The sequence below is a fragment of the Cnephaeus nilssonii genome (assembly GCF_951640355.1).
Source record: "Cnephaeus nilssonii genome assembly, chromosome: 20".
NCBI classification, from domain to species: domain Eukaryota; kingdom Metazoa; phylum Chordata; class Mammalia; order Chiroptera; family Vespertilionidae; genus Cnephaeus; species Cnephaeus nilssonii.
This window is the reverse complement of record NC_137091.1, coordinates 42,883,161-42,902,937: the sequence shown is the minus strand read 5'-3', so window position 1 is coordinate 42,902,937 and position 19,777 is coordinate 42,883,161. Positions and strand designations below refer to the sequence as shown.

General features: G+C 41.6%; 1 protein-coding gene across 3 annotated transcripts in view; it reads right to left on the bottom strand.

Moving 5' to 3' along the window:
• Positions 1–19,777, bottom strand: part of ARHGAP35 (Rho GTPase activating protein 35) — a 136,115-nt gene that overhangs the window by 114,615 nt on the left and 1,723 nt on the right. Inside the window, exon 1 of one of the 3 annotated variants that reach the window (XM_079800217.1) lies at positions 7,577–8,258. The exons of the other annotated variants lie outside the window; for them this stretch is intronic. The gene's annotated coding sequence lies outside the window, so the exon portion shown is untranslated. Of the gene's footprint in view, positions 1–7,576; positions 8,259–19,777 lie in introns of those variants that run through there. 3 annotated transcript variants of the gene reach the window in all.

The following is a 19,777-nucleotide window of genomic DNA, read 5'->3' as shown; positions in this document are numbered from 1 at the left end:
TGTCAATAGTCTTTAAAAGAGTTCCACGACTGAGGCTTGGGCCTCAGTTACTATCAGTCATTGGACTTCTCAAGCTTGGTAATGGCCCTAAGTACCTAATATGTTACACTCTCAGGTGCAAAGGTTTGCAACACATCAGTGAGATGAGATAAACCAACAGTGATATTTCAATAAAACAAAGTCTAGATAATCTTCCCTCATGTTCCTATTCTCCCCTGTACATCTCCAAGACTGTAGTCATGACACTACATGATAGTTGTCCCCATAAGACTATTAGCTACCCTTCTGAGCACTTACATGCATATCACCAAAAGCCTAGGGCCTAGGACCTAGTCATTTCCTCTTTATATGACCACTGCTCAGCTACCTGGACCTAGGAAAGCAGTAATCATTATTTCAAATATAAAGACTTTTTTAGTCATTTTTAAAAACAATTTTTATTGATTTGAGAGAGTGAGGGAGAGGGAGAGAAATATCAATTGGCTGCTTCCTGCATCCCTCACCCCCTCTCCTCCCCGACTAGGGATTGAGCCTGCAACCCAGACACGTGCCCTGACCAGGAAATGAACCAGGGACCTCCCAGTGTATAAAATGATGCTCAACCAACTTGAGCAACACTGGCCAGGGCCAAACATAAAGACATTTTTGCTTTCATCACAAGGAGAAACATTTTTTCCTTTATCTTATTTTTATGATATTTACATCAATAGATGGATGTTAGGTAAATCATTATGGTAATCATTTCACAATATATGTAAATCAAACCAAAAAAATTATTTTTACTACACAATGAGCCATTACATGAAGACTTAAAGAGGCAAAATACTAAGCTTCCAAAAAATTTACACATTCCTCCTTTAGATGTTCAACAGTAGGATTCTTTGCACCAAGGACTTCTCCTAACAAGTATTAGGGGAAAAACAAGACACAACACCCAATCTAAATCAGTGAAGTAAAAGGGAGACAAAACGAGGCCACGGGTCTCAGTGTTACTCTAAACCAGTGGTTCTAATCTTTTTTGGGTCATGGATTCCTTTGAGAATTAAATGAAGCTACAGATCCTCTCTTCACAGAAAATAAACAGAACCACAATTTGGCTCATACACTTGACAGCGTCAGGGAACCTCCCCCATCCCTAGCCCTTAAAGGTCAAAGATGCTCAAGTTCCTAACCTTTGCTTAGAATCTGCATTTCCAGCCACATCTAACTGAAGGAAACTCAAGTTTGCCAACCATTTTGTTTTTTAGAAGGCATACCGATTTAAAGAGAAATTTAAGGTAAAGGAGATGGTATTAGTATTTGTAATGTCTCACCACCCTCTTGCTACCTGATTCATGCTGTTAAGCCACAGGAACAAAATGCAGGGGCAACAATATTTTATCTTTCCCAAGTAGAATGTAAGAAATTCAAAAGCAGGGGTCATCCCCTAGCCAGTTGTTCAGTGGTTAGAGCATCGGCCACAGACTGAAGGGTTACAGGCTCAATCCCTGACTGTGTGCGGAAGGCAACCAATTGATGTATCTCTCATACATCCAGGTTTCTCTCTCTCTCTGTCTCTCCCCCTCCCTCCCACTCTCTCTAAAAATTAATGGGAAAAATATCCTTGGGTGAGGATCAACAACAACAAAAAAGCAGAGGCCATATTTGATATTATGTATTCCACATAGGGTTGTACACATTCTAGATGATTTATCATTGTTGACTGGTTTACTAAAGAACAGATTGAAAACAACTTACACTTTATCTCTTATGGTAAAATGAGATACAAATTCACATGTACAGGAAAAGATAATGCTACATGACTAGCAGACTTTGAAGTATTTTCCTAAATTGGACCTCTGAGAGCATGAAATATAGGGAAAAGCCTGTAATAAAAAGTGCTTTGTCATCTCTGCAGTCCTGATTGCTCTCGATGGCAGGGATCTGGCCGTCTAGCACACACATGCTAGTACACAGCAAACTATAGCCACTATTCCCTCAGGGCCTGAGGGAGACTGCCAGTGGAGCCCAAGAAACTGAGAGCAGGAGTCTTACTCCTTCTTGTGGAGCTATCTATCCAAGAAACATTTCTTGAACATCAACGATGCCTAGATTCCCGAGTTATATGCTTAGAGATAAAATGATGAAAAACACAGCCCCTGCCTTCGAGGAGCTTAAGATGTAGTTGGAGAAGTGAAAAGCACACAGGCAATTCAAACACAGTAAGGACCACGTTAGGGGTAAATTCAGGAGGTTAAGTCAGGCACGGGGCTGACCAGTGAGGGTCAGGGAAGTCTTTCTGAGAAAAAACAAAATCTAAGCCAGCCCTGGCCAGTTTGACTCCATGGCCAGCCCGTCAGGACTCCTGTGGGAGGCAACCAATGTGTCTCTCTCACATGGATGTCCCCTCCTCCCCCTTCTACTCTCTCTAAAACTCAATGGAAAAAGTATCTTCAGGTGAAGATTTAAAAAAACCTAAGCCAGACCTAAAGGATTAAAAGGTATTAGTTAGGTTTTAAGCCGTTGTGTGTGTGCGTGGGGTTTTTTCCTGTGTAATGGTTCTTTTGGTGGTGGCAGAAGAACATACCCTAAAAAAGGAAACTATATGAGAAGGCCCAGAAGCAAAGATCTCTGGGAGAGTTCCAATCGTGCAACAAGGCTGGAACACTGAGTTTAAGGAGGGCAGCAGACAGGCAGGCAGAGCTCCTGGAGGACCCTTATACAATCCAAATGTAGGTACACCACTCCCTCCCTGGTGAAGTCACAGCCCTTGAATGCTCTTGCTCTTCTTGGCTTTTTTTTTTTTTTAACTTATTTTGGAATAACTTTAGATGGACAGAAAAGTTCCAGATCTTACAAGAGTCCCCATATGTCCCTTCACCCAGCTTCCCCTAATGCTAACATAACCATGGTAGAAGTGTCAAAGCAAAGAAATTATCTTTGGTACAAAAACTAAACTACAGACTTTATTTGGATTTTGCCGTTTTTTCCATTCATTTTCTTTTCTATTCCAGGATCCAATCCAAGATCCCACATTCCACTTAACTCAAAAAGACTTTTTAAAAATTCTTTCCTTTACTTTTGAGCACCACAGTTTTATCATTTATCATCACTCTCTTCATTGATGACTCCCTATCTCCCAACCTCATAAGCTGACTCAAAGGTAAATAAACACATCATTTCAGAATAGAATAAAAGTTACCAAAACAGACGATTTGGAGTAGCAAAAACTATTAGGTATTCAAGAAAATTTAACAAAAAAATGAATTCAGTGACATCTTTAAACAACAAATATGAGCTTTCACGAGCATGTGCTTTTGTGTGCGTGCGCGCACACACAGTTTACAGCAAGAACCTGCCTATGGCATTGCTTCCACTATGGAACAGAAAAGAAATTTAAGCAGATCCATTTCTGATTCTTCAGTCTTGCCTGCAAGTAATAAATCCTCTTTATTCTTTCTTCAAATACCCTAACCACCCCAAGAAGGAGTCAAGCCAAAAACACCCAACTCATCCTCAAAAAAAAAAAAAAAAAGCTGGCAAAATTTATCTGGGATATGAAAGAGGGAAGGAAGACTTATCCTCTCCCAGACTTTCTCTAAGGCTCTAATCATTAGGACAAAATTCTATTATGTCACAATAACCTTCATAAAGGTACTTGACTGATACTAGTAGTGCTTCTACATTTATGACCCGCATTCTAAGTCTCCATCTCCTAAAATTCCCAAACGTACAACCACCTTGATTGATGTCAATTTCTAGAATCAAGTATGAATCCCGTGCAGAAATCATTGCAATGTCAATAAAAATGGGAAAAATTTTCTACCATTAAAACAAAATTGTTGCCGAAACCGGTTTGGCTCAGTGGATAGAGCGTCAGCCTGCGGACTGAAAGGTCCCGGGTTCGATTCTGGTCAGGGGCATGTACCTTGGTTGCGGGCACATCCCCAGAAGGGGGTGTGCAGGGGGCAGCTGATCGATGTTTCTCTCTCATCAATGTTTCTAACTCTCTATCTCTCTCCCTTCCTCTCTGTAAAAAATCAATAAAATATAAAAAAAAACAAAATTGTTGCCGAAACCGGTTTGGCTCAGTGGATAGAGCGTCAGCCTGCGGACTGAAGGGTCCCAGGTTCAATTCCGGTCAAGGGCACGTACCTTGGTTGCGGGCACATCCCCAGTAGGGGGTGTGCAGGAGGCAGCTGATCGATGTTTCTCTCTATCCCTCTCCCTCCCTCTCTGTAAAAAATCAATAAAATATATATTTTTAAAAATTGTTAACAATGGTTATCCTTGGGAAGTAGAATTTAAGGAGTATTTTCACTTTGCTTATATATTTCAGCCATTGAGGGCTATTTATCAAACATCCCACAAATACAAAAAGAGCAAGGTCCTGTGCCAGAGTTAGGAGACAGAAAAAGAAAAATCTCTCTTGTGGCACATAAAAGAGCTGCACTCTCTAATACTTCAGCCATTTAAAGTTTAATCAAAATTACATAAAATGTGAAATTCCATCTCTCAGTCCCACTAGCTACATTTCAACTAGAAACATGTGGCTAGTGGCTACTGTAAAGGACAGTGCAGATAGTTTTGGTAGACAGGGCCGACCTAAAAAGAAACCCTGGCCCCAGCCGGCTTGGTTCAGGGACAGAGCACTGGCCTACAGACTGAAGGGTCCCAGGTTCAATTCCAGTCAAGGGCACATGCCCGGGTTGCGGGCTCGATCCCCAATACAGGGCATGCAGGAGGCACCTGATCAATGATTTCTCTCTCATCATTGATGTTTCTATCTCTCTCTCCCTCTCCCTTCCTTTCTGAAACCAATAAAAATATATTTAAAAAGAAAAAAAAGCAGCAGCAGCAGCAGCAGCCCCGGTGCCAATTGAGACCTTGGAAATAAAGGAGTGATCTGGGAAGGCGTGCATTTGAAATGGGTATGAATGTGAGCATTCCAGGGTGGCTGATGACAGTGGCCCTTCCCTTCAGTATCATGCAATACCAAAACTTCCAGTGCCATTTCCCCAAAACCAAACACTTCCAGGAGGCATTACAAAAACGGATTGGGCAATAGGCTTTGATTATATTTTGATGAGATAGCTTACATGAAAATACCCTAAAATGAACAAACGAGGCTATAAAGTCAAATTAGGGCCTCACTAAAAAAGAGGGGAAAACAAAATTGGAACTGCTAGTCATTCTGGAAATCTTTTTTTTTTTTTTTTCCGTTCTGGAAATCTTTAACAGGTAAGCTAAACTAGGGATCAAGGGGACAAACCAAAGAATGCACTATGCTCATCCAAATACCTTTCCGTGGAAGAAGCATTTCCCAATAATCAAGGTCAATACATGAAATCACAGGTGATTAACTCGAGAGAAAGGAGGAGCGAGCACACATATAAAACCAGCCCGGTTAGAGCTGTATAACAGTTTGGTACTTCCTAATGAGGGGGAGAGGAGGAGAGAGTCACTTTTCTCTTACTCTGCCTACTACCTAACATGTGCTGCCTCAGTTTCCTCATCTGTAAAACAGGTATAAGGTAATCCATGTACAGTGCATAAAACAGTGCCTGGCATATAGAAAAGACTAAGGAAGCATTGGTTGTTATTATTGCAGAAGTCTCGGAGGACCTAGTTTCACTGATGGAGAGTCAAAGGATTTCCCCAGGGTGAGCTCACAGGGGAGAGGGAGATTGTGTTGACTGTCATGTTGGAAGAAGGGTTTTGAAAAGTCCAAACTGTCCCAAGCTGAGCGAGCTAGCAGACCCCTTCCAATCATGTCCTATGGGCTACTGTAATGCCCATCGCCATGGGGATATCTGCAGTAACGGCAGTAAACTCCAACGTTTAGCTAAGGACCATACAGGATATCAGTATTCAATTTTTTCCAAAATCTGCCATGTCTACCCAACTAGATTATTCTATCCACTCAGGCATTAATTAGGCACCCATGCCAAATCCGGCAGCTTATTAGGCAAAGTAGAAAACAAAAAACAACAAATTCCATTTCAAAAAGTAGAAGAGATAGAAAAAGAGAAATCTCTCTTATAGCACATAAAGTCTAGAGCTGCACTTGTAGGAATCTCTCCTACAGGTATAATCTCACATGTACAAAATGATACATACTCAAGATTGCCTTACAGCGCTGATTGCAAAAGCAAAGAACTGGAAACAAATCAAGTGCCCATCAATAGGAGCCTGGCTAATTACGGCATATCTGTATAATGGAACACCACGAGGCTGCAAAAAAGGATGATGAAGCTTCCTTTGTGCTATCACGGAATGATCTCCCAAAACATTCTGTGAAAAAAAGGAAGACACAGAACAATAATTATAGTATACTACTGTTCCTGTAAAGGGGTGGGGAGGCCACACATGTTTACATTTGCTTGTTTGTGTGTGCACAAAGTATCGCTGGAAGGAAAAGTATCTCTGGTAAAACACTGAGGCGGGCAACTGGGTGGCTAGGGGTCAGGGTTAGGGACTAGCATGGGTGTTCTGTGACTGCTGATACAGAACCATATTGCTACACAAAAACAAGCATTAAGCATAGCATCCCCAACAAAGTGCTAATGGAACAGAGCTGAGGGGAATCCAGGAAGAAAGGTCTGAGAACAGGAGACACTTGAGATGTTGAAGGATGAGCAGGAAATTGACCCATCTGACAGGGTTGGTAAGGGCCCTCTTGAGAGGAAGCAGCTTCATCAAAAACACAGAGGCAGAAAAAAGAGCACAGCATGTTCTAGAGACCAGTAAGTATAGGCTGGGAATGTAGGACCTGCCAAGCTGTTAAGGATTCTATAGCTACACTAAGGATCTGAACTTTATCTTGTGGGCAACAGAAAAGAAAATATTTTCAAGCAGAGGTGTGCAACAGTCAGGTTTTGTTTGTTTGTTGTTTTGTTACTCCTCACCTGAGGAATATTTTTTCCACTGCTTTTCAGAGAGAAAGTAAAAAGGAGGGAGGAAAGGAGGGAGGGGACGAGAAGGATGGGGAGAGAAACATCGATGTGAGAGAGACACATCGACTGGTTTCTTCCGCATTCACCTAGACCAGGGTTGCGAGTGAACCCGCAACCGAGGTACATACAATCGTTTGGTGCACAGGCCAATGCTCTAACCACTGAGACCACTGGCCAGGGCCAACATCAGGTTTTTGTTCAGTGACTTGTAGAGAGAAAAAAATGAGAGGAAAGGATGAAGAGGCCACCTCATAAGAGACTTCTGCAATCAAGCATAATAATACCCTACCTACCTTCTTGGTATTCCCAGCGGCAGGTGGCAGTGAATTTCACTGAACTGGCACCCAATGAATACTTCATTTCCCAGTTGAGAATAACAATCCCTAAAAATTGAGCATTCAAATTGTGGCCATGTGTCATGATGAGAGAAAAAGTAACTAAGGCCTCAGTCCTAGCATTATGAATACCAAACAGATCCCAACAACTGCTATTCAGATGTGTGAGACACTTACTGATCAAACCCTAAGAGTGACTGCTACCTGGGGGCAAGTTACAGGACAACAGATCAATAGCATGTGCTGCTCTATGACTCAGACTTCCCCCTGCTGCTGCCCTTGTGGCACTCTGTCATGTTGGCTTACCTAAACAGTTTAATCAAGCAAATGGTTCTCTTTCGTTCTCCCAGAAAACTGAACTGCTTTCCAGCTTCACAGAGTTTCCACACTCATTCTTGGCATCTAGTTCTTTAAAAAATCTGGAATTGCAACACAAAAAGCCCTGTGACAGGCAGAGTAGGTATTTAGGCTTATTTATAGACAAGAATTCAAATTACAATAAATGACTTGTCCAAGGTCCCAAAGATGGTGAAAAGCAAAATGAATATTAACAGCAAAAAGGGTATTTTTACATCGCTTGAGGAATTCCAAGAATCTAAGGACTGAAAGACTCCAGAGACTTAATTTTCTCTTGGTTTCACCAAAAAATTCTTACCTTTATTTCAACTAACATTGTGCTCCTATTGACATGCTCTAGAATAAATGTGGCAGGTTCACAGAATAAATGTGGGAACAAAACAAAAAAGTCCTGTGGAGCTTCCCAAGTTATTTCACAATTTCTTCCTCATGTCTGAATGTAAACCCCCTCACTTTGCACTTGAATATCAGGTCTGCTAGTACTCTCCCTCATGAAAGAAATTACCAGTAAATAAACAGGTATATGTGTATGCAAATATCTTGTTAAATAATAATAAAAAGGTAAAATTTTAAATCTCCAAGTTATTTCTTATTCAAGATAAAACATGACCTTGGATCACTTTCTTAAAAGGTTCTTTCTGCCGAAACTGGTTTGGCTCAGTGGATAGAGTATCAGCCTGTGGACTGAAAGGTCCCAGGTTCGAGTCCGGTTAAGGGCATGTACCTTGGTTGCGGGCACATCCCCGGTGGGGGGTGTGCAGGAGGCAGCTGGTCGATGTTTCTCTCTCATTGATGTTTCTAGCTCTCTATCCCTCTCCCTTCCTCTCTGTAAAAAATCAATAAAATATATTTTTAAAAAAATAAAAAAGGAAGTATTAACCTTTAAAAAAAAAGGTTCTTTCTCATAAGGAGATGAAATCTATCATCCTAGTCAATGCATTCTTGAGTTGAAATGTTTAGTCACTCTTAATTCTTTAAGATAACATCAGGAGGAAAAATCAGGCCACTGGTCTTCTAAATTTTTTACTTTCTGGTACAGAAACAGGGTGTTCCTTGTGTTACCTGTAAGGGAAGAATTGCTTTTGTTTTATAAATGGTGTATAAACCCTCTGAGAGAGGAGGAGGCGTGTTTTGTATAACTGGTACTCTAAACAGTACAGACACCCAAACGCTGGTTGAATGGGGAGGAAAAGGAAAACATATTTATCCTCTGAAGCTACAAAGAACTAGTTTGTTCACTCTTCTGCTTCATAGCCCTTAATTACTTAAATATTTAAATAAAATTAAATATATTAAATAAATAGAATTATTTAAATCTCATGTATTTAAAGACTTTTGGCTCATGAAAGAGAAGATATAACTAATTTCATGGCCATTTTTTCTTTTCATCAAGAAAAGAAAAAAGTAATAAACTAATAGCTCCTTTCTCTTAAAATAAATATGGTGGGGGAAGAGTTACCTTTCTGAAAAGAGAACTTAGGGTTTAGCTACAGCTATTAAACATGAAGTAGACTTTCGTTCTCCTCACTTCTGACAGTGAAAAGCACACCAGAGAAGGTGACAGAGAGCAGGGGCTCAGGACAAAGGCTCTGACCTAGACCGCTGCCTCAGGGACCTACTAGCCGTATGGCCTCGGGCAAGTCCTCTCTGAAGCCTCAGTTCCCTGGCAAGAAAATGAAATACCACCCACCTCAGAGGATTATTGTTAGGAGGATATAAGGGAACACTCAGTAGTCTCCTGGTACACAATAAGCATATTTTTGTTATTAACTGATTCATATTGCTAATAATTAATTCAATATTGTTCCAAGAAAGGGTAATTGCCTCACCTTCAATGGCACTAGAGTCCAATAGATCTTACTATTATTAATTTCTTGCTTTTCAGCTCAATTTTTCCTTCATGTGTTTATAAGAAAATCCAAACATAATACAACCACACTGTAAATAAATATATATATATCCTTGTTTTAAGTCAAAATAATAAAATCATTGTAGAAAACTCTCAGAAAAAATTTTATTCACTCAAAATTCAACAGCACAGAGATCAATACTAACAGCACTTTGGCATATTTCTTCCACTTTTCCCACTTATATTTTAAAATTACTGAAATCTTACTATTTATAGTTCTATATCCTGCTTTTTTCTCATACTTAAATTTTATTTTTTATGCACCTTTCCATGTCAAGAATTTTCTAAAACAATCTATTTGAATGACTTCATACTTTTCCATAAAGCAACCATTCCCCTAGGGCAGCAATTTTTAACCTTTTTCATCTCATAGCACACATAAGCTACTTACCAAAATTCTGTAGCACACTAAAAAAAAAATTTTTTTTTTGCCGATCTATCAAAAAAAAAAAAAGGTATAACTTTGATTCATTCACACCAGACAGCTATTGTTGTGTTCGCTGTTGTCATTTTTTAATTTGAAAACATAAAGGAAAAGAGATCAGTCAGGTATTGTACATTTTAAAAATTCTTTGGCACACCAGTTGAAAATCACTGACCTAGAGCTAAAACATTTAAATTGTTTTACTTTTTTATACACATCACTATAGTTAACATCTCTGTATACAATCCTTATTCTCATCCCTATTTCTTGGTCCATACAGATCCCTATAAGCAGGTCAAGGATTGTATGTCTCTTAAAACACTACCAAACTGCTTTTCAAAAAGTCCAGTTTACCTATCGCGATAACATCAGCAGTGACCAAAAAATCTGGAAGTACAACACAGATAGGGAAGATCTGTTATCAAAAGAATGCTTTCCGATACTAGTGGTAATTTGTACCAGATAGGTATTATCCCATTCTTTATCAGATAAGTGACCTTGAACAAACTTGGAAAAGTTATAAATATCATTTTACACACTCATATTTGTGCCTTTCAAATAGAGACTCCCAAATAATTTCCAACTTAAGAATTGTGTGGCCGAAACCGGTTTGGCTCAGTGGATAGAGCGTCGGCCTGCGGACTGAAAGGTCCCGGGTTCGATTCCGGTCAAGGGCATGTACCTCGCTGGTATGCAGACTCCTCCCTGGCCCCGGCTCTGGTAGGGGGCATGAAGGAGGCAACCAACTGATGCGTCTCTCTCACATGGATGTTTCTCTCTGTCTCTCCCCCTCCCACCAAAGGGTCTTGGGTTTGTTTTCTGATCAAGGGCATGTATCTGGGTTGCAGGTTCAATCCCTGGTCCGATTGGGGGTACGGGTACACTTGCAAGAAGCAACAAATCAATGTGTCTCTCTCTACATTAATGTTTATCTCTCTCTTTCTTTCTCTCTCTTCCCTCCCTACCTTTCCCTCCCTTCCACTCTCTCTAAAAATCAATAGAAAAAATATCTTTGGGTGAGGATTAACAACAACAACAAAATAAATAAAAGAAAAAATGTTAAAAGGGGATCTGTACACAAGAAAATATATGTATTCCTTGGATACACACACAAAACATCAAATCACAACTGCTTTAGCTAATTTTGCCATTTTTAAGCTTTTGTGACTGTTTATTAATTCTGGGCATATGCCAATAGCTGAGACCCACTCCCAAATCAGTCAGGGGCCCTTTCCCCTTTTCCCTCATTTATCAAAGGTTTTATCTACATTCCTCAACTGACTGACCAATCAGAGGAAGGTATTGCCTATAGGCCTGCAACATTTTAAAAAGTAGCCCTGGCTGGTTTGGCTCAATGGATAGAGCGTCTGCCTGCAGACTGAAAGGTCCCAGGTTCAATTCCGGTCAAGGGCACAAGCCTGGGTTGCAGGCTCAATCCCCAGTAGGGGGTGTGCAGGAGGCAGCCGGTCAATGATTATCTCTCATCATTGACATTTCTATCTCTCTCTCTCCCTCACCCTTCCTTTCTGAAATCAATAAATAAAAGTATTCAATGATTTGGTATCAAAAAATAGCATCTACAAAATAAAAATATAAAACAGGAAAAAAAAAACACCACAGCATCCACCAGCCTTGCATCTACATATTTAATAAATATTTTTGAAAAATAAAGACCTGGTGCTATTTTTACGGCCATGCATTTAGGTACCCAATCCCCAGCAAAACATTCCCTTAAAGTTAAAGCCACTCTGGCTGAAGATGCAGATTTCAAGAATCTAATAATCTTGTATTAATGCAGTGCTGGCTTTCATTTGTACACAATCAATTTGTTACTGAACAAAGAATCCTTTTTAATTGCCTGTAGCAATTAAAGATAATCATTTTCCTTTGTCTTATTCTTAAGTAGTGCAGGCTGCAATAAATGAAGCCACAGTTTTGACCTTTTTTGAAATGAAGATGGGGAGAAGTATAATTTTTTACACTTCAGGAGGCTATTAGCTGAAACTGACCAACATTATTTAATAACTTTTGAGTTGCAGTTAAAAAAAAAAAAGATTATAGTGAGCTCCACACAAATCAGTAAAGGGGCAAAGTTTATTTTTATCTATCCAGTTCTAGTTGCCTAGAGTTTTCTTAAAAGAAGAAAATCTCTCAGTTCAGAGCTATGCAGGTGCTTTTCTATTTGCCAAAGAAAATATAAATTTAAAAGTCATTCCAGGACTAAACATTTCTATCTTCTTTCTGTTAGATAAGTTTACTTATATAGTTTTGTTATACATGGGTTTGAATCCGGGTCAGAAATAAAATGCTTAACTTTTAAAATATGCTGGCTAGAAAGACAAGCTGATACTTGTGGCTATAGATTCTTTTCAAAATATTATGATATAGAACCTACGTGTGCTTAGTTTCTGAATATGAAAATCTTTATTACTACGGGATTGCCTCCCAAGGAACCAGAAATCAATCATATTGGTTTACACACCATTTACTTCCCTCACCCCACCCTATCTATACTGGTATATATAAAAGCCTAAGCGACCATTACGACCGGTCGATCGAACGACTGGTCGTATGATGCGCACTGACCACCAGGGGGCAGATGCTCAACACAGGAGCTGCCCCCTGGTGGTCAGTGTGCTCCCACAGCCAACCTCCCGTGGTCCCTCACCCAGCCAGATGGCCCCAACTGGGGCTGGGCGAGATGGCCTGATAGGGGCTGGCCAGGCCAAGGGATCCCACCGGTGCACAAATCCGTGCACCGGGACTCTAGTATTATATATAGTTAACTAGTAGCCCATTTGCAGGAAAATCCTGCAAGCGGCTGTTGCGGCCGCATGCGCTGCTGCTGCTGCTGCCGCCTTTGCAGCCACCGCGCCTGCACCCGCTCACCACTGCCGCCCGCCCCGTTCCACCCCGCTCCGCCCCGCCCGGGCTTTCCCTCTGGCAGCCACCTTGCTTTCCGCTTTTCCTCCCTCTTCCTTCTAAGTTGTCTTCAGTCTTCACTCCCTCTCTCAGCGTATGCAAATTAGCCGTCATCTTTGTTGGGTAATTTGCATACTTGCCCTGATTGGCTGGTGGGTGTGGCTTTGGTTGGTGGGCATGGCTTGGGCATAGCGAAGATGCGGTCAATTTGCATATTACTATTTTATTAGGTAGGATTGTTTATAACTGACTATAAACTCCTCAAGGGGATGAATTATAGCTTCTTATATCCCAGAGACAAGGCAGTCTAATAAAATAAGTACAAATTTTGGAATCAGACAGACATAAATTCATAACACAGCTCTACCACCTAGCTGTGTAATCCTGGACAAGACACTTAGGATGTATGTGTGTACATATGTATGAAGATTAAATACTGAACAGGAAGGCTTGCCCTCTAAGAATTTAAAGTCTAAAAATGACCTTATAGTTAGTATACACATCTCCCCCCATCAAAAGAAAAAAGGCTTTGACACCTGTGTGAATTCAATCACTATTATGCACTGGGGTCTACTATATCCAAGGTATTTTGCTAGGTGTGATGGAAAATGAAAGCTATATGAGGTTCCACTTCCTCAAAAAGAAGACATTTGAGTATTATTAGCTATAAAACAAGGTGGAAAGGGACCCAACTAGTATAAACCCTTCGTTTTTAAAATCAGGGGTAGGGAACCTTTTTTCTGACAATGGCCATTTGGATATTTATATCATTCATGGGCCACACAAAATTATCAACATAAAAATTAACCTGCTAGCCCGACTGGCGTGGCTCAGTGGTTGAGCATCAACCTATGAACCAGGAAGTCCCAGTTCGATTCCTGGTGAGGGACATGCCCAGTGGGGGGCGTGCTGGGGGCAACCCATCAATAATTCTCTCTCATCATTCATGTTTCTCTCTCTCCCAATCCCTTCCTCTCTCAAATCAATGAAAAAAATATATTTTTTAAAAATAAGCCTGCTATATTTGGTTACACATTTAATTAACTCACCCCTAATGCCTTGGCAGAGCCAGACCAATTGATTTTGAGGGCCTTATACAGTCCACAGCCAGATGTTCCCCACCTGTTTTAAATGAAGTAACTGCAGCCCAAAGAAATGAAAATCACACAGCCAGTAAGCAACAGTCAGGGCTGTGATACTGGTTTCTTCATTATCAATTCAACATTCTTTGCACCATAGGAAGCTGCCTTTTAATGGTTTAAATTCTGCCCTAGCCAGTTTGGCTCAGTGGATAGAGTGTCAGCCTACGGACTGAAGGGTCCCAGGTTCTATTCCAGTCAAGGGCACATACCCAGGTTGTGCGCTCAATCCCCAGTAGGGGATGTGCAGGAGGCAGCCGATCAATGATTCTCTCTCATCACTGATGTTTCTATCTCTCTCTCTCCCCCTTTCTCTCTGAAATGAATAAAAAAAAATATTTAAAAAATAGTTCAAATTCTATTACCAAGTACAAATATTACTATAGTGACCAGCAAAAGGACATTTTCCAAATAAGAATGCAGAGACTCTAAGAAAGCAAAAAGGTATGAAATACCTGCAGATGCATAATGCAACAGTCACAACTGTTGGAAACTTCATAAAATGAAAATGTTCATTTAAATAAAGGAAGATGAAGGAGATAGGCTCTGGCTGTTTTCAACTAAAATAAGTGTTACTTTCTTGTAATGAGGCTTCATGGCTGAAAGTACCTGGTTCTCAGCTAATCTACCAACTTAATGGTGTTTTTTAATATCAGAGAAGCAAATAAATGAAAATTAGACTGTTACTAAGTTATTTTTAAGAATTCTTCATAGATGAAGCCTAATAAAGCACTATATCGAAATTTAAATAGAAATAAACTTTCAGGTGGGATGAGGGCATGCGACGGGGGGCGGGGGGGTAGGGGAGGCTGGGGGAAAGTCAATGGGGGGGAGAAGATATATGTACTACTATGTGTAATACTTTAAACAATAAAAAAATAAATAAAAAAAGAAATAAACTTTCAGGAAGATGAACACGAATGATTTGTTTGCATTTCTTAATGACAGCAATTCAAGTGCTATTCAGACCATTGCTATTTGAGAGCCTACGTTAACAATGACTCAGCTTGAAAACTTCCATATTGTTTTTTAAAGAGGTATATGGTTTTAGTTATGTAGTTACAGTTAATACAATCTGGATGCCCCTTTTACCCCTAAATTAAAAACTAATTTTCTTGCAAATGGAATAAAGAGAGGCAATGTTTCTTTTACATTTGCAAAAGTATACAACAGGTAATCCAGTTCATTTTACTGCATCCCCAGGAAAGAGCCCCTACCCCAATTCTGGGTTACAGAATATAATTTGGGAAAGGTAGTTAGAGTAACACCAGAAGTCCAGTCCCAGCTCTAATTTGGTATGTGACTCAGAACAAGAATCTACCATCAGCTAGACAGAACAGTACACTTCAGACTAGGAAATGTGAAGCGATTTGCCCAACATTCCAACTAATTGGGTTAAGCCCAGACCAGAAGGTCTCCCACCGGTGTGTCTAGTACTCTTTCAACTATGACAGGAAGCCTGTCCCCATACCCCTTTTGCAAGTCTTCCATTTCCCCACCTGTAAATTAGGAGGCCAGACCAGGCACTAATTTTCAAATTGTGTTGCTCCAAGCTCAAGGGATTTCTGCTCGTCAACTTCCTCCCACTTCAAGCAGAGCATCTCCAAAATTATCTATTATATAGTGTGGAAAAGGTAATTTAAACAACTGGACTAGATGATCCATAAAATGTCCCACTGACTGGGTAAATTAAGACAGTTCAGACCACCAGGTGGTGAATGACAATACAGCAGATCACAGGAAGGCCTGCAAGAGGCCTAACACCTCTCAGAACCCCACAAACCGAAGATGGAAAAGCAGAGGAGACTAGAGAGGGAAAACCCACTCTCACCTTTTCAATCTCCAACTGTACTGACCTCATATGTTTTCCCATCACGTACAGACTGACTAAATAAATAAATACCTATGAAGCTGTGGTTTATTTATTTATTTGTTTTTTAAATGTATTTTTATTGATTTCAGAGAGGAAGGGAGAGGGAGAGAGAGATAGAAACATCAATGATGAGAGAGATGCATTGCTCGGCTGCCTCCTGCACACCCCACACTGGGGATTAAGCCCACAACCCGGGCATGTGCCCCTGGCTGGATGGAATCTGGGATCCTTCAGTCTGCAGGCTGACGCTGTATCCACTGAGCCAAACCGGCTAGGGCTGAAGCTGTGGTTTAGTCATCTGTGCAACTGTCACTCCTCCCAGCCTGTTCTTTGCCAAAAATCGCCATCAGGCCCATGGATCTACACGTGGACAACTCCTTCCATGTATCCGGATCAAAAGGAATGACTATCTCCTCCCCCCTCCACCCCTTATTGTCTTAAATGTTTCATGCCAAGAAAAATAGATCATGCCAAGAAAAAAAAGGGGGAGATATGTAAGGGAGGGGGGACATAACCAGAAAAAAGGGTTAAAAAAAGAACAGAACTTTGACCAGGCCAGTATTGCAAAGATATTCTAGGCAGGGCAAAAGCCCCTGAAGACATGTCACTAGGTTGAAACAGTCATCTACCACCATCTCCTGCTCCACACCCTACCCCCACCTGGCACATGAACTGTTCCAGAAGGCCAAGGCTACCACCTCAGATTTCTGTAGCACCCAATTCCAACATGAGAGCAAATGTTGATACTGGGGTTAGAGCCTCTGCTACCATCAGAGAAATCTGACAGTCTTTGGAACATCAGTTACCAGTTAGAAAGAAAAATCAGCTCTTTGTTCTTCTGTATCCTCTCTTCCTATTATGTAAACTTAGGCTTGGGCGTGCAGAAATTTTCTATCCTGCCAGTGGTGCTAAAAACCCTGCAACACAAAGCAGTACTGCACACACAGTTGTTTGTATTCTTAATTAGCTGCCATTTCCACATTAAGATTTTTTTAAATCTATTTATACCGCCCAGCCGGTGTGGCTCAGCAGTTGAGCAATGAGTTAGAATCAAGAGGTCATGGGTTCGATTCCCGGCCAGGGCACATGCCCTGGTTGCGGGCTTGATCCCCAGTGGGGGTGTGCAGGAGGCAACTGATCGATGATGTTTCTCTCTCATGGAACTTTCTCTATCTCTCTATCCCTTCTTCTCAAAAAAACCCCCACAAAAACACAACTATTTATACCAACATGGGGACCATAAAATTCAGAGAATTAATCATAATTCACAAGGCCAAAATTCAGAAATTAACAGAAACCAGGGAAAATGAATCAAAATTCTTAAGTCAATAATGGTGAAGATACATGCCATACATAATTAAAATTACCAGCCTCTGCTTTTCAGAAAATTTAAACTCCTAAGAAGTTAGAAGCTAAAAGAGCCATATGGATCTACTACCCAGCCAGCCCTGCTCATTGTCTTACATACAAATGCCCTAACACGTGCTGAGTCAGTCAATGGTCCAATTTTGCAGATGACAGTCAATGTTTATTTCAAATGTGTTCACATAAAACTATTTTTAAGTAAGTGCTGAAGTAAATAAAGTTTGATCATAACTCAGTTAAGAAATAGAGTCCTTCCAGTAAAAGCTCCTTCACAGCTGGATGGATGCTTTAATATGCAATTGCCCTAGGCCAATTCCTAAGGGGAAAAATCAGGCTTTTGATTTACTTAAGAAGTAAAATAAATAAACCTAGGACATGCAAAAGGTTCCCTCTCCTAAGTTAAGGAAGGAAAATAGTTGGATGGCTTTTCTGTAAAAACCACCTCTTCCTCCGAATGAATTTCCTAAACCCCACCCCCAACATAAGATCACTGAAGAAAACAGCTCAAGGAAAGGTGGCTAAGCTACATTTCCCAGGTAATAAGACCAAAAATCCAATCTAATCAGCCAGTTTCTGGCGCCGATTTCTCACTATCAAATCAGGTCCCTCAAAAGGCTTGGGGCATGTCAGGGCCCACCGATATAACCCCTGTACAGCAGTGAGCCCCTTCCCCCCACAATCCAGCATGAATCTGCCCAGAGGCATTCAACTCCTGTGGGTGGAAGTGCCTGCAATACCAGAGGGCAGAAATCTGAGTGACACTTGGCACTCTCCTTCAACAAACAACCGCAAAGAGCTTTCCAAACCCAGGCCCTCACTATTTTCAAGACCAGGAAGTTGAAGCCTTCCTGGGGCAGAGGTAAAAAAGAAATAAGCCCACTCTCCCCCACCCCTCCCACAAGTTACACTGCAAACCAGAGGCCATTAGAGAAGGCACGATCCTCTGCAGACCCAGAGCAGTAAATACTAAGTGTGTCCATGAGCCCTGCTTAGCTTGGGGAGAACTTGAGAACTGGCATTTCCCCAGACAGGGGTAAAACAAAAATATGACTTGTCAGCTGCAAAACAAAACAAAACAAAAAGCACACTCCTAAGTTCTCCCAAAGGGTGCTGGCTTGGAGGTGGAAAGGGGGAGAGGGTACAACTGTCTCTTTACAATAGCTCAGAGAAAGGGGGGGGTGTGGGGGGAGAGAGGCAAGACCTGTGAGCAGCTGCACTCTCCTTTTCTGAAGGACACAAAGCAGCAAAGCCCAGGGAACTGAAGGGACTGGGGATCAAAATGGGCGAGGAAAAGAAAATGGAGCACTGGAAAGAGATCCACCCCCCCTACCACTACTAACCTTGGTAAAGGGGATGGGGAAAGGGGGGACACTCCCAGACTCCAGAGAGCAGTGACCAATCAACCAGCACCCACCTATTTACCCAGATCTCACAGGATCCCTCAGGATAAAACCCTCAGGATCAGGGAGCAGAAGGAATCTGCAGTCTAAACCAGAGCCTAGAGAACCCTAGATCCAACCCAGCCCCTTCCTCTCCCAAGCTGAGGATGGAATCTAGAGGAAGGCATGCCTGAGAGGGGGAGCACTCAGTGGGGAACGGGCGGGTCAAGGGAGGGGAGCTAGGAGAAGCAAGTATGATAGCAACTTCATGGGAAGAGCCTGGCAGGATACTAGGGGGGAAAGGTAAGGGAGGAAAGAAATCAATGAAGAACAAAATTGGGAGAGGGGTTTCAAAGGGAGGAAGAATCCATCCAAAAACTCAGGAGGCTCCAAGAGGGGATTTTGGGGTTGGGGAGGCAGGCGATGATAGGAAGGAATGCTTGAAAAGACATCTCTAATATTGGGCAGAATTCAGGGAAGGAGGACTCAAAAAGAAGGTATGAGGCAGGGCAAAGTGGGGAGGACAAATACCAGCAAGGGGAGAGTGGGAGGCTGAGAGCTGAATCAAAATGGTGCGGGGAGAGAAGGTCAGGTGGTAATCGTAGAACTGAGAAGCAACAGAGGTGAAGGCAGTTACAAGAAGACCAGGGTGAAAGAGGACCACTCCAAAAGGGACAGCGGTAGGAAAAGTTGAAATGGGTCCAAAAAAATAGGTGAGCAAGTGGACAGCTCCAAGGGGGCAGGACTGGGAGGAAGACATTGGAGAGGATGGGGCAGAAATGAACAAATGGAAGAACAGGTGCAAAAAGGATCTGGGGGCAGGTCTATGAGATGAAGAACAGGAAGGGAAGGGGGTGATGGGTCACAGAGAAGTTATCGATGGTTCAATGAGCCAAAGGGCCAAAATGGAGACGGAGACGAGAGGACGTGGAGCAAAAAAAGAGGCTGGAAGCCGATCTAAAGGAAAGAATTGAGGGGAGACAGGTCAAAGAAAGGGGGAGCAAATGAATGAAACAGCTCAAGAGTAGCAATGAGAAGATGGGAAGAGAAAAACCTCAAGAATACTGGGGCAGACTGAGTCCTCGGGGCAGCACTGGGGCTGCGGAAAGGCTGGGTTAGGGAGAGGCGGCAGAGGAGTG